Here is a 16,135-nt window from a genome sequence, read left to right as displayed (position 1 = left end):
GGGGCCCTGCTTCACCCCACCCCCACCGCCTGCTTCTCTGTCCACTTGTGATCTCTCTCTCTCTCTCTCTGTCAAATAAATAAATAAATAAATATTAAAAAAAATAAAAAAATAAACTGTGGCTTTTTTCCTGTGCCCTCCGGGTCCATCAGTAGGTCTCTCCCTTCTGCAGTTGGCAGCTTTGGGTGTGCAAGTCCCTTTAGTCACCCTGTCCCTGTCGCTTACGGTTTGTGTGGTCTCTTCAGCTTTTGTCATACATAAGCTATTCAGTCAGCCCTCAGTTCTTCCTCAGGAAGAACTGCTCCATAAATAAGTGCAGATTTGGTTTGTCCCTGTGGAGAAGGTGAGCTCAGGGTCTTTCCACATCGTCACCCTGGACCAAAACCCCACCGTGGCTGTTACTGTTAAGTGCAAAGTACATGGCATGAGGTCTGACACATGTTAACCACGATTTATATTTCATTCTATCCTCTCAAGGATACTCACCACACTTGAAATTGAACAAGGACGGGGTGTAAGTATGTATTTAATGTGTCCCTTCCTGAAATGTGAACTCCATTAGGGCTGTGCCCTTCATGCTCCCCACAATGTCATGCACTTCTCCTATAGAGCCTGGCACTTCGAAAGCAAATGAATAGGGAAGGTAGGCATCATATTCAGTCCATCTTGTAGACTAAAAACCAAGACTTCAGAGTTTGATAACTCAAACTGGCTGATGACAAAGGTTGTTTTGTTTGTTTGTTTGTTTTTTTCCTTCACCCTGGTTCCTTCCTTCCCTAAGGGTCTTGCCTGCCTGGTGCAGAACCTCTTCTGTCTGCTGGAGAACTGCTGGTTGTTTTGCTGGTGTTGCCTGCACCCTGGGACCAAGCCATCCATTAAGAACAGTTTACTGTTGCTCCAGTGCCCACCATGTGGACGTGTACACAAGTTACATGGTTCTGGGGTATAATACAAGGTGGTGAAATTGCTCCTTCATATTCATGAAGAGGAAACATCTGACATTTTTGAGCTGTGTCCTGGCCACACTTCAGAAGGTGCATAAATATCCTTCCAGAGGCAGAACAAATGTTCACTCCCCTGTCAGATTTCAGGAAATGCCCTTGTTAGCCAGGAGACAGCAGTGCTTGGGGGACATCTCAATGCCTCCTGCTTCATCACAAAACCTTCCTCAGGGAGGAGAGATGTTCGAAAGGTGGTCTCCATCTACTGCCAGATTAATGATCTAATTTAAAAAAGAAGGAGGGCTGAGGGTCTGCTTCTCTGTGCCTGGAAACTAACTGGTACTCAGTTGAGACCTTAGAGTTCATTTAAAAAATCAATTGTAGAAAAAGAGCTTCAACTAAATCCTCAGGCTTTATAAGCTTTAATGAAATAAAGAATTTTCCTGAAAATCTATAATGTTTAATGCAGACAGATTCTCCATCTACCTGATATATTGTATCTCAGTTACAGGTCCAGGTCTCAAAGAACATGAAAGTTTCAAGGCAAAGAGAGGATGTTTCTGTATTGAGGCAGGAGCTATATATAAATCATAGTCCCAGGCCAGTTCTACTACTAACTTGCTGTATGACCTTGGATAAGTCACCTCCCCTCTCTGGTTCTCCAGTTTCTTAGTTGTACATGAAGAGAATTGAACTACAAAAAAAAAAAAAAACAAAAAAAACCACAAAAAAACAAAAAAACCAAAAAACGGAGGTTGCCCTTTTGGTTGTAATAGTTATAGTCTTCATGATCACATCCATCCTCCTTTCTTTGGGCACTCACTAGGGAGAAGGCACTGTGCCAGGTGCCAGTAATATAGTGGTAAGCAAAGAGATGTGGATCCAGCCTTCATGCCTCCATGACATCATCCTAATACTTCCATAGAACTATTACAATCTGGGACCAGTGTTTACAAGGGAAAGTACATGGGACCATGGGTGTCTATAGCAAGGAATCTATTCTGGTATAGAGTCAGGAAAGCTTTCCTGGAGGAAAATGATATGTAAATGATGGGTAGGTAAAAAAAGAAAGGGTATTTCAGAGAGAAGCAACAATATATGTAAAGACCCTGAGCGTCTGAGGAAATAGGCAGAGCCATCGTGTCTGTGGCAGTGAGGAGTGGAGTGTGACCAATGGCAGGAAGGAGCTGAATGGCTGAAGGTATGGGAGGCCATATTAAGGATACTGGTCTTCATCTGAAGGGCACTGGGAAGTCACTGAAGGTTTTAAGCAAGGACATGGCATGATCAAGTTCAGATTTTCTGGCTTTAAAGTGGAAAACCAACCTGATGGGGGCTAAGAGAATAGGTAGGAGGCCAGGTCAGGGGGCACTTGCAGGAGCACCAATGAGTGATGATGATGGTGGGGATGGAAAAGGGTTAACTCTTTGTTGTCAGCACTAATGAACATCAGTGACTTAAAACATTTGATCAACACCTATACTCTCCTCCCATCTGTCCTTATCAGTGTCCCACAAACCTGGAGCAGGCCCCCCTTATAAGCTCTTAGCACCATATTCCTTTCCCCTAAAGCCCTTTCACAGCTGCCATTTGTCTCTGTGACTATTTGGTTAATATCTGAGATCCAGCTAGACTGTAAGTCCCAGGAAGGCAGGAGTTACATCTATTTTTTTTTCCCAATCCTTTTTCTGAGTGCCTAAGACAGTGCCTGGCACATAGTTGGTGCTGTGTTAAGAATGAGTGAATGAACAACATGAACAAACAAAGTAGCTGTCTCAGAGCAGAGACCCTATTGAGATTGTATCTAGAGGGGAGCAAGAAGGTGAAGGGAAAATAAGCAAGCACATCATACCAGTCTCTTGAAACAATGGACAGAGGCTAGGTTTTCCAAGGGACATGACAATAGGAATAAGAAATGAGGTTGCTCGATATTGCTCCTAGCTGGCATCCATAACTGACTGGGTGACCCGTGGATGCTGCACACATTGTCTGCTTCACATAGACCCTTCTTTGTATAAAGAGCTACTCAACAAATATCTATTCAACCACTAGTGGATGACCTAGTCACTTAACTTCTGGAACCCTCACCCTCCTTTGCTGTCACATGGGATTAATCCAGCCAGCCTTCTTTGACAAAGATCAAACTGAAAGGAGTTGGAAAAACAGAGGGCTTCATCTGTCCAGAGATAAGAAATGACTGTCAGGCTCCAGAATAAGGGGAGATGAGTAGAATGACAAGAGCATGAGGAAGGAGGCTGGAGACTGAGGAGACAACAAAGATGAAGTGCCAAACAGGAGACAACACAGCCAAGGGGAGAGAGAGTGGCAGCAGAAAACTAATTTTCCAGACACATCATCTGTCTTAGCTTTTCGGTCTGTCAGAGGGGAAGTGTCAGCAGGGTCTGGGCGAGCCTCACCCTGTAGTGAACATGGCACCTGAGTACCGATGTGCTTGGGTGTCTCTAAAACCACCCCGGAAACCCATTTGTAGTGGGAGCTGTAGCTGGTGTTTCTGTTTCCTGTTTTGTTTTTTGGTGGCTATTGCAAGAGACTTCAATCCTAGGCACAGTTCCATGCAGTACATCCATAAATCCTTCCTGCTGCTCTGCCAACTTCCCAGACAGGTCATAATGGGAGATGGAAGATAAACAAACAAATACAGAATGGCGAAGGGCAGTCAATTCAGTGACTTGACCTCATCCATCAATCGTTCCCTCTATTGCCAGAGTCAAGCAACCTCAAGGTTGTTTTAGAAACACAAACACACATATCAGTATTTAATGACTGTACAGGGTACAGGGTAAAGCTGGCCCAGCTCCCACTTTTTGATCCTTTCCCATTCTAAAAAAGCATGTCATTCTGACATAAATAAGAAAAATACCTAGAACTTAGAGTAAATAAGGTTAAAAACACCCACAACAATTTGGTTGCTGCTAATGAATGGTACACAGGTACTGGGAAGAGTAGACTTTGGTATCATACAGCCCAGAATTCAAGTCCCAACCCTACCAGTTGCTGGCTTTGTCACCTGACCAAGTTACTTAGTCTTTCTGGGGTCTGGCTACCCCATCTTTCAAATGGGAATCCTAACAACACCCCTATGTAGGATTTAGATGAGGATTCACTGAACCAATGCAAATCAACTGGTGAGCATATAAATGGCACTGGGTAAATGGGACAGCCACATGTAGAAGAATGAAACTGGACCACTTTCTTATACCACACAGAAAGATAAACTCAAAATGGATGTAAGACCTAAATGTAAGACAGAAATCCATCAAAATCCTGAAGGAGAACATAGGCAGCAACCTCTTTGACCTCAGCTGCAGCAACTTCTTGCTAGACACGTCTCCAAAGCCAGGGAAACAAAAGCAAAAGATGAACTATTGGGACTTCACCAAGAAAAAAACTTCTTTCACAGCAAAAGAACCAGCCAACAAAGCTAAAACTCCCAGCATACAGGAGATGATATTTGCAAATGACATTAGATAAATGGCTAGTATCCAAGATCTATAAGGAACTTACCAAACTCCGCAGCCAAAAATCAAACAATCCAGTCAAGAAATGAGGAGAAGACATGAACAGACACTTCTCCAAAGAAGACATTACAAATGGCCAACAGACACATTAAAAAATGTTCCATATCACTTGGCATCAGGGAAATGCAAATCAAAACCACACTAAGATACCAGCTTATACAGTCAGGATGGCTAAAATTAACAAATCAGGAAACAACAAATGGCAAGGATACAGAGAAAGGGAAAGTATCTTATACTGTTGATGGGAATGCAAGCTGTAGAGCCACTGTGGAAAAGAGTATCGTGGTTCCTCAAGAAGTTAAAAATAGCACCATCCCACCTGCACCCCAATATTCATAGCAGCAATGTCCACAACGGCCAAAGTGTGGAAAGAGCTGAGATGTACACTGATAGATAAATAGAAGATATGATTATACACACACACACTGGAATATTACTCAGCCATCAGAGATGACAAATACTTACCATTTACATTGATGAGGATGGAACTGGAGGGTATTATGCTGAGCTAAATAAGTCAATCATAGAAAGACGATTATCATATAGTTTCACTTATATGTGAAATATAGGAAACAGGGCAGAGGACCATAAGGGAAGGGAGGGAAAAGAGAATGGGAAGTCACGGGATTGGGGGTGGTGGGGGACCATAAGAGACTCTTAGCTGTAGGAAACAAACTGAGGGTTGCAGGAGGGGAGATAGGTGGGGGGGAGGGGAGAATTGGGGGACGGGCCTTAAGGAGGGCATGTGATGTGATGAGCACTTAGTGTTATACACAACTGATAAATTATTGAACACTACATCTGAAACTAAAGATGTACTGCAAGTTGGTTAATTGAATTTAAATCTTAAAAAATTGCTGAACATAGTGTATATAATGGTGCTTATTACATTTACTACTGAATGTAATAAAATTCAGCTATTATTTTTATTTTTAATTAAAAAAATTTTTTTATAAACATATATTATTAGCCCCAGGTGTACAGGTCTGTGAATCGCCAGGCTTACACACTTCACAGCACTCACCATAGTACATACCCTCCCCGATGTCCATCACCCTTTCCCTACACCCCTCCCCCTGGCCACCCTCAGTTTGTTTTGTGACATTAAGAGTCTCTTTTGGTTTGTCTCCCTCCTGATCCCATCTTGTTTCATTTAGAAGTTGCATCTCCACTTCCTCATATCAGGGAGATCATATGATAGTTGTCCTTCTCTAATTGACTTATTTCACTAAGCATAATACCCTTTAGGTTCCATCCATGTCATCGCAAATGGCAAGATTTCATTCTTTTGATGACTGAATAGTATTCCATAATATATATATATATATATATATATATATATATATATATATATATACATATACATTATATACACTATGTTCAGCAATTTTTTAAGATTTAAATTCAATTAACCAACTTGCAGTACATCTTTAGTTTCAGATGTAGTGTTCAATAATTTATCAGTTGTGTATAACACTAAGTGCTCATCACATCACATGCCCTCCTTAAGGCCCGTCCCCCAATTCTCCCCTCCCCCCCACCTATCTCCCCTCCTGCAACCCTCAGTTTGTTTCCTACAGCTAAGAGTCTCTTATATATATATATATATATATATACCACATCTTCTTTATCCATTCATCTGCTAATGGACATTTAGGTTCTTTTCATAGTTTGGCTATTGTGGACATTGCTGCTATAAACATTCGGGTGCACATGCCCCTTCAGATCACTACAGGTGATGGGTAAAGATACCCATTTGTATCTTTAGGATAAATACCCAGTACTGCAATTGCTGGGTTGTAAGGTAGCTCTATTTTAAACTCTTTGAGGAATCTCCATGCTGTTTTCCAGAGTGGTTGCACCTAGCTATTATTTTTAAATAGAATATCATGAAGCCATGAAAAAAGATACTATTTTCTCATTAGAACGAAAAGATGTCCTGATAGATTGTCAAAGCAGTTAATTCTAATGGTAGAGGTACAGTGAAGTTGGGGGATAGGAGTATGACCCTGGATTGAGAACGGTACAGGTAGTAAAACTGATGAGAATATGTCCTAAATGTGACTTTGCAAGGGTAGGAAGGAAACTGAAACCTACTGTGCTAAGTGAAACAAGTGGGTTAGTAGTATTTTTTTGTTATTCTCCTGATAATGTTAATTTAGAAATCAAATAGCTATCTTTATGTGTATAGACACTTTAAAGATACCTGAAAAGATACATACTAACATTTAGTAGTGGTTGTCTGGAGTGACGGGATTATAAGTGGTTTTTCTGACCACGTGCTTTAGATTTTTTCTAAAATCATTTTCTACATCATCTTTTTTTTTTATAATTTCTGTAGTACATATTTATCATTTTTATGTTATATTTTACTTTACAATCACTTAAAACACCTCTCCCTACATGGAAAAATTACAAATTTTACCTTCACTGAATCAAGGAGCATGTCAGTTTCTAAAATAAAATGCACCTTTGGGTTCAAAAGATACCTTTCACCAATAGTAAAAGAACCTGGGGCAAATTTTAGAAGAGATCTGGGACTTTAGAAGCAGTAGGCAGTGGTAGGTTAGCAGCAAAAGCAGTTCCATACATTTCCTATTTCTCTACCCTGGCCCCCAGCCTTGACCTTGTACCTCCCCTACCTCAAACCCAGGCCTTGAAAGTAGGGAGTGGATTGATTCTATGAATTTTCAACTCTTTCCTACTGTTTCTGTGCAGCAGATGTGAATAAGCACCATCCTCCCCCTCCAAACTAATATATTTATGATGGCACTTTCCAGGTGCCAGATTAAGGGTAAAGGAGTGAGTGAGTGTGAGAGAGAGAGAGAGAGAGAGAGTGTGTGTGTGTGTAATTTAATCCTGACCACAATCATGCAGGAAGATCCTTGTACAGACAAAGTAACTGAGGCTCAGCCTTGGTTGTGGTCCCACAGCCAGTGCACAGTGGAGCTAGAACTCAACCCCACATCTTGCAGACACAACATACCCTCCTGAACCACTCTGACCCCTGCCAATTCCTTCCTTGCTCCACTTTCCCCATGAGAACAAAAGTTTACCATGGGTAGTCACTCTTCTCCTAGGGAAACATCTGTTTTAAAGCCACCGAGGAGTTAAAATGGTTTTGCTTATTGGAAAATATATATAGCTTCATTTTAGAAATATAGCAAGATATGAATGGACTTCTACTTCACTTAGATTAAAAAAAAAAAAAAAGTCAGTCATAAAGACTGAATACGCTCTGTCATCCAGTGTGAGGACACCTGCAGCTTATGCCTGCCAATGGTCCTTCCCCTTCCAATCACAGTGCCTCAGTCTGAGAACGTCTTTGCCACAGCACACACTCTCAGTGGGACTGTCAGTCATGGGAGTATGTCCTTCACCATGGGGTGGGTTGTAACCTCAGGTCAGCTGGTAAGACTTCTCCTTGTGGGGATCAGATTCACAGATTCAGAGTGAGATGGCCCCAGAACGGAATGGGGTTGGAGGAGAGTCATACCAGCGATGCAGTATCTACTATATCCTGCTGCCTGGCTTTGTGGGGTTAAGCTGCTCAGTTTTCTTCTTTTCTGTAGCTTGGTTATTTCCTTTAATAACTTATTGCTGTTGTTATTGTTTTTGTGCTGCTGCTGCTGTTGCTATATTGCTGTTATATTATTATCATTATTATGGCTTAATTTAACCAGTTGTCAGTTCATGTTTTGTTTTGTTTTGTTTTTGTTTTTTAATTTTTTAAAATTAACACATAATGTATTATTTGTTTCAGGGATACAGGTCTGTGAATCATTAGTCTTACACAATTCACAGCAATTGCCATAGGACATACCCTCCCCTGATGTCTATCCTCCAGCTACCCCATCTCTGCCACCTGCCTCCCCTCCACAAACCTCAATTTCTTTCCTGAGATTAAGAGTCTCTTATGGTTTGTCACCCTCTCTGGTTTTGTCTTGTTTCATTTTTCCCTCCCTTCCCCTATGATCCTCTATCTTGTTTCTCAAATACCTCATATCAGTGAGATCACATGATAATTGTCTTTCTCTAATTGACTTATTTCATTTAGCATAATACTGTCTAGTTCCAACCACATTGTTGCAAATGGCAAGATTGGGGGTTTTGATGGCTGCATAATATTCCATTGTATATATGTACCACATCTTCTTTATCCATTCATCTGTTGATGGACATCTAGGCTCTTTCCATAGTTTGACTATTGTGGACATTGCTGCTATAAACATTCGGGTGCATGTGCCCCTTCAGATCACTACATTTGTATCTTTAGTGTAAATACCAGGCTGGTTTGATGTTTGCAAATTCTTTTAATTTTTGTTTGTCCTGGAAGCTTTTTATTTCTCCTTCTATTTTCAATGACAGCCTAGATGGATATAGTATTCTTGGCTGCATATTTTTCTCATTTAGTGCTCTGAATATATCATGCCAGTCCTTTCTGGCCTGCCAGATCACTGTGGACAGGTCTGCTGTGAATTTAATATTTCTACCATTGTATGTTACAAACTTCTTGTCCCTAGCTGCTTTCAGGATTTTCTCTTTGTCTCTGAGGCTTGTAAGTTTTACTATTAGATGACATGGTGTTGGCCTATTTTTGACTTTGAGGTTCACTGTGCCTCTTGGATTTTGATTCCTGTTTCCTCCCCCAAATTAGGGAAGTTCACCACTATAAATTGTTCCAATATACCTTCTCCACACCCCCACACACACACTTCCTCTTCTGGGATCTCAGTTGTTCTAAATTGTTTCATCTTATGATATCACTTATTTTTTGAATTTTCCCCTCATGGTCTAGTAGTTGTTTGTCTTTTTCTCAGCTTCTTTTTTTTCCTTTTTTTAAGATTTTATTTATTTATTTGTCAGAGAGAGAGAGCGCGCACAGGCAGATAGAGTAGAAGAGGGAGAAGCAGGCTCCCTGTGGAGCAAGGAGCCCAATGTGGGACTCAACCCCAGGATGCTAGGATCATGACCTGAGCCGAAGGCAGCCCCTTAACCAACTGAGCCACCCAGGCATCCCTTTTTCTCAGGTTCTTTATTCTCCATCATTTGGTCTTCTGTATCACTAATTCTCTCTTCTGCCTCATTCATTCTAGCAGTAAGAGCCTCCATTTTTTATCATACTGTTTTTTATCGTAGCTGTTTTGATTTCAACTTGGTTAGATTTTAGTTCTTTGATTTCTCCAGAGATTCTCTAGTATCTTCTATGCTTTTTTTGAGCCTACCTAATATATTTATAATCATCATTCTGAACTCTAGTTCTGTTATCTTACTCATGTCCATATTGATGATCCCTGGCTGTCATTATTGCCTCTTGTTCTCTTTTGAGGGGTGAGTTTTCTGCTTTATCATTTTGTCCAGTGAAGAAGAGATGCATGAGAAAACAGAATGCTAAAGGGGTAACAATGATGCCAGAAAAATATACACTAAACAAATCAGAAGAGGTCCAAAAATGGGGCTAAAAGAAAAGAAAAAAATATGATCAGGCTGGTAAACAGAAGAGTCACACACTTGATTTTGGGTATATTTTAGTCTGTTAGAGGAAACTGTCTCCCAAAATTTTAAAGAAAGAAAAAACATATATATATATGCAAAAATAAGGATAAATATGATGAAGGGATGGAATAGAACTATAAAGATGAAAATTTTAAAAGATTTTAAAAAAGGAATTGATAAGTTGATTGAAAAAGAAAGAAAAAAATTTAAAAAAAAAAAGGAGGAGAGAATGATCAGGCAAGAGACTAGAACAAAGCAATATACCAGATTTAGGGTATATTTTAGTCTGTTAGAAGAAACTGTATCCCAAAATTTCAAAGAAAGGAAAACTTATAATATATACCAAAAATAAGGTGAAATACAATGAAGGGATAGTATATGACTATAAAAATGAAAATTAAAATAAAAAAGATTTTTAAAAAGGTATTGGTAAGATGATGGTTAAAATAGGAAAGAGGAAAAATTAAAAAAAAATAGAAAAAGAAAAAAAATAAAATTTTTAAAATTTAATTTTTAAAGACTAAAGAATCATGAGAAAAAAAAAAAGCCATGAATTCTATGTGCTGTCCCCTAGTGCTAGAGTTTTGCAGTACTCATGGATCAGTAAACTTGGTCTTGACTGGATGTTCTTGCTGATGTTCTGGGGGAGAGGCCTCTTGCAGTGATTCTTAAATGTCTTCGTCTGAGGTGGAATTGCACTGCCCTTGCCAGGGGCCATGCTAAGTAATCTGCTTGGGTTCGCTCTTGGGAGCTTTTGTTTCCTGAACACCTTCCCTGGTAGAGCTCTGGAGGCTGGGAATCAAAATGGCAGCCTCCCAATCTCTGGCCTGGAGGAGTCGAGAGCTCGGGGACCCACTTCTCAGTGCGCCCTCAGAGAAAAGCAGCCAATCCCTCCTGTCTCCCTGGTCTCTGGTAGCACTCCGTGCTCACCCAGCCTGTGACCAAGCGTTTCTATCTCTGGCGCATGACCCCATTTGGAGTCTCCAAACCCAGCAGATGCCTGTAGAGCCCTCCATGCTACTCCTCCCAATGGAGCAAGAGGGGGTCTCCCCAGATCTGCCACTTGTGGGGTCCCTGCCTGAAGAGCAGTGGCCCGACTGTGCTGCGGATCATAGTTGAAGGAAACCCCAGGCTGAGCACCCCCACCTTGGCTCCGTCTTTGCAGCTAGCTTCCCCCCTCCAATACCTGGGAGCTCTGCCACACTCAGATACCTCCCCATCTTTCTGTGACCCCACAGGACCCAAGACCACACTGTCCCCACAAGGGCTGCATCCCCGCTGAGCCTCTGGAGCAATGTCTCTCCATGGAGCAGACTTCTAAAAGATTTTCTAACGGTCTGATTTTGTGCTCCACTACTCTATCCCCTCCCGCCCTGGTCTATTTTTCCATATATCACCTCAGATTCACTTCTCCACACATCCTACCTTCCAGAAAGTGGTCGTTTTTCTGTTCACAGAATTGCTGCTCTTCTTCTCTTCTCTCTCCTGTTGAGTTTGTAGGTGTTCAGAATGGTTTGATAACTCTCTAGCTGAACTCCGGGACCCGAGGATATTAGGTTCCTACTCCTCCGCCATCTTGCTCCTCCCCCACTTGGTCAGTCCTTGTTGTTAGCAACTACAAAATTCTGTTTTATAACAGCAAAGTTAATTTGAAAAAAACCAGGAGGGTATGTGCTATGGTGAGTGCTGTGAAGTGTGTAAGCCTGATGATTCACAGACCTGTACCCATGGGGCAAATAATATATTATATATTAATTTTTTAAAAAAATCTTTCATAAATAAATAAATATTATTTTAAAACAAAAACAAAGCCAGCTAAGACTTTGTTAGATATTAGATAAGAACAAAATAAACTGAAACAAACTGAATCAGAGCAGTTTCACCAGCGAAGCCTAGATATCAGCAGAAGCATTCTAAAATGGGTGTCTGTACATCTTCTGCCTCATTCTACATCCCCACTTCCCACCAACCCCCCATGTTTCCTTCCAGGCAAGCTCTGAGTGAGAAAAGTTTTGTAAATCTTTTCTATCCACCTCTTTTCTCTGATGCCAGGACTGGCATGCAAAGGAACCAAAATGAAGCAGGGAGATGGGGAGTGAGGGTGAGAATGCAGGGTAGGATGGCTTATGTTTTAGACATTTGTTTCAAAAGCATTGAGAGGGAAGGTGTGGGGGCCCCGTAGACATGGATTAGCTCTTTGCCATCTCAAGACTGTAGCTGTGGGAATGGGATGTCACTTGGTCAGATCTCCCAGATCTCCGAGCACCCACTTCAGCACCCAGCCCTCAAAGCCAGGATGCAAGAGATTAAAGGATTAATCTGCTGCCCTGCTTGATCGGCTTTGACGATCAGGGCCACCAGGAAGGGATAAAATAAACTCCCACTACCCTGGCCCAGCTCAGGTCCCATGCCCAAGTGGCTTGATGCTAATGCTGGCCAGCGGGGTTCAAACGGGCTGGGCGGGCCCAGGTGGAAAAAGAACAGAGCCTACTTATTCATTTTATCTAAAAAAATTTTCTTTACTACTCTAGGATGTTGAAAAAACATTATTGCTTTGGAAAAACAAAGCCGATGCCTGAAACAACTTTTTCTAGTAGAGTCATCTCAGAACTTTTTGAGAAAAAGTTGTTTAAAAATATTACCGTTAGCAAACTGGGATGTGAAGGTGTGGTATGGTGGAGTGGAATGTGTGTGTGTGTGTGTGTGTGTAAGAGACAGAGAGAGGGAGAGAGAGAGAGATTGGACATGTATGTAGAAGGATATCCATTGGTTTTGCCTGCCCAGCAAATACATCCCCTTCTTCTGGTATAAAGGACCCTCATTTCTCAATGAGAAATCACTGCACTCTCACTACAGAGGGTTCCAGTATGGCTGGGCCTGCTCACCGTACCCAGAGGTGATATCTGTCCTAGCCTTGATCCCCTGGTCTAGTTCATCCTCCATCCATGGTGAATGGCTCCAGACATGACCCATGCCAGCCCAACCAAGTGACCTAGGGCCTTTTGCTGGGATTCTCCACAAAGAGTATTCTCTTCACTCCTGCAGTGGCCAAGCTGGTAGGGCATGGCCTGAAGCCGCCAGGTTCTTCCCCAGGCAGAGAACCAACACAGGGAAGAACAAAGTTGAGGGGTGGGGAGAAAGATACCCATCCTGCTGACATCTCCGGAGTCTTTGGATCCAGCCACAGCTAAAACCAGGTCTATTCCTGGCCTTTTAAGTTGCTTGAGCAAATAAATCTCATTTTTGACTTAAGCCAGTTTGACCTAGGTGTCTGTCACTTGTAATCCAAAGAGAATTGAACAAGACCAGTACTGACCAGGAAGCAATTGGATCCTGGAGGAGGATGGAGAAAGAAACCCTAGCTTCTCCACTGCCCAAGGATGAAGGGAGAGGGAAAAAGGGAGGAGTAATGAACTTGGAGCTCTCCCAAGGAGAGTATTAATCTTGATCCTTTGATTGGGGACCTTTGCATCAGAGGATTAGATTTCCCAGAAGCAGGCATCCCAAGAATCTAAAGTTTACTAGTGAATACAGTAAGTAATTTAGCCACATTATTTCCTGTGACTCAAATCTTAATATTAACTACGCAATGATTTCACAATGCCCGTATTCACACCAAACTAGAAAGAAGCTCTTACCAACAAACTAGCTGCTATAGAAAAAAAATATCAGGATCACTATAGATATAATGGTAATTTCCAGAGACTCATTAGCACAGTGATGACTATTAATTTTCAAAGTTAATTAATAGGTAGAAATGGCACTTTCTTTTAATTTATGTCATTAGTCAAATGAGCTTTCTAATTAAGATTTGCAATCTATAAATTTATAAATTGGTGAATAACTCTAAACATGGAAAATTATTGGTGAGCGTCTGCCTGGACTGAACTGGCTTCAGAACTTGAAAAAAAGGGGAGAACTAATTTCATTCCCCGGCGGTTTCTCAACAAAATCTTTAGTTAAATATATTCAAGTTATTCATTGCTATGCCATCATCATGGTTCTGAATCTCATTTCCACTTTCTGTTAAATTCAAGTGGAATATTGTATCACATCAGATAAACAAGTTTGATCCTTAATGGCAATATCAATACTACTTGTAAAATGAAAACAAAAAGCTTACATTTGACAAATATAAAAATAAACCACATTTCTAAAACAAACACAAATAGAAATTTCATTGAAATGAGTCTGCGGCTGGACCTAGCAAACATCACAGAGACAAAGGCTGTTTACTATTAAACACTCATTAGCAAACCAGTCAATAGTATTTGCACAAGATCTAATTGCAGTCTTACTCGACTCTCTCTGTGAAAAGAGCCAAATACTTCAGCAAGTGGGAAGGAGAGTGTTACTGAATCAATTAACTAATATTTTTTAAAGCATCTATTGAGGATTGGAGTGCCCAATGTGTTTGGAAGACCAGTGAAGTGGGAGCAGCAAAGCAATCTTTTTGTTTTGAGATAATTTGCTACCTAATAATTAAAAACAGAAAGAAAGAAAACCAGTGAAGCGATCCTATGGGGGGAAAAAAAATCAGAGTTTGTTGGATTCCCTTACATTTATTTTAGTTTATTGTTATTACTTTGAGTTGCATATGGCAGGATGCTGTGAGACTTTCAATGCGTGGGGCTGGTTTCTAATGGTTTTAATCTAGCCTTGACAATGGGTATAACATTGGGGCATAGCATTCCAAATACAGAGAATATCTGGTTCACATGAAAAAAGATGACTATAAATAAAATGTCTTTTCAAACCTTAAGAGACTCTTAATCTCACAAAACAAACTGAGGGTTGCCAGGGGGCAGTGGGTGGTAGGGAGAGGGTGGCTGGGTTATGGACACTGGGGACGGCATGTGCTATGATGAGTGCTGTGAAGTGTGTAAACCTGGTGATTCACAGACCTGTACCCCTGGGGCTAATAATACATTATATGTTAATTTAAAAGAATTGGGGCGCCTGGGTGGAAGCCTCTGTCTTCAGCTCAGGTCATGATCCCAGGTTCCTGGGATCGAGTCCCGCATCAGGTTCTCTGCTCAGCTGGGAGCCTGCTTCCCCCTCTGTCTCTGCCTGCCTCTCTGTCTACTTGTGATATCTGTCTGTCAAATAAATAAGTAAATAAATAATTTTTTAATTATTTTTTAAAAGAAAAAAGCAAAAAGTCTTCTTTTTAAAGTAAAATGTCTTTTAATGACCATATAATAACTTTAAAAATATGCACATCAAGTTAACATGGCCCAAAGGAAGGTATGGCATAGCCACCTAATTAATAATGTATAAAGAATAGCCAATGTGTACATTATGGAAGAATAATTATAAAATTTAAATATACTAATTCCAAATCACTTTCCTGATAAATAGACCTCTGAGGTCTAGAGGTTTGAAAGTTCACTTGGGATATATGTTCAGGATATATTCTCTCACTTACAGATTTTCTCTTGAGAAGAGTACTAGACCTCGAATGCTGTTCTCATTTACAGAAAAGAACTCACAGCACCATTGTAACACAAAGAACAAGAAGCTAGTGAAGGCACCCTCCTGGGAGATGTGAACATCCTTTAGAAAGGGTATAGTTGTTTGAGGGCAAGCTCCCAACTCGGTTCAAATCTTCACTTGTGGCATTTAACAGTTGTGTGACTTTGAGTAATTGACCTAACGCCCCCCGCCCCTTTTTTTGACCTAACCCTTTCTGAGCCTCAGTTGCTTTACTGGTAAAACAGAAATAGTATCAGGACCTTGCTCATGAGACTGTTGTACAGATTAAACAAGAAATCATACATGGGTTTATAGACATTGGAGAAGGTGTGTACTATGGTGAGTGCTGTGAAGTGTGTAAACCTGGCGATTCACATACCTGTACCCCTGGGGCAAATAATACATTATATGTTTATAAAAAAATAAAAAATTATATAAAAAAAGAAATCATACATAAAGCAAGCAAAGTGCCAAATGCTTTGCATATAAATTTCTTGTTTAGTTGGTAAACAAGGGGCTTCGATTTCGTTTTCACCGCACAAAACGCTGTGATTTCTTAAAACTGTAACTAGTCATCAACCCTTTTGCTGTGGCAGGGATGGTCCTGTACGAGGCTAAGGCTGCTGTTCCCACTGAACAGTAGTCTGGAAATTCTGGGCTTCAGGATTGAGTGGTCTTGACATT

General features: G+C 40.9%; 1 protein-coding gene across 25 annotated transcripts in view; it reads right to left on the bottom strand.

Moving 5' to 3' along the window:
- Nucleotides 1-16,135, bottom strand: part of CADPS (calcium dependent secretion activator) — a 469,919-nt gene that overhangs the window by 349,726 nt on the left and 104,058 nt on the right. The window lies entirely within an intron of this gene.

Source organism: Mustela putorius, unplaced genomic scaffold (genome assembly GCF_011764305.1).
Source record: "Mustela putorius furo isolate JIRA1106 unplaced genomic scaffold, ASM1176430v1.1 tig00000095_pilon_pilon_pilon, whole genome shotgun sequence".
Classification (NCBI taxonomy): Eukaryota; Metazoa; Chordata; class Mammalia; order Carnivora; family Mustelidae; genus Mustela; species Mustela putorius.
The sequence above is the reverse complement of the archived record's forward strand: the minus strand, read 5'-3'. Positions and strand labels throughout refer to the sequence as shown.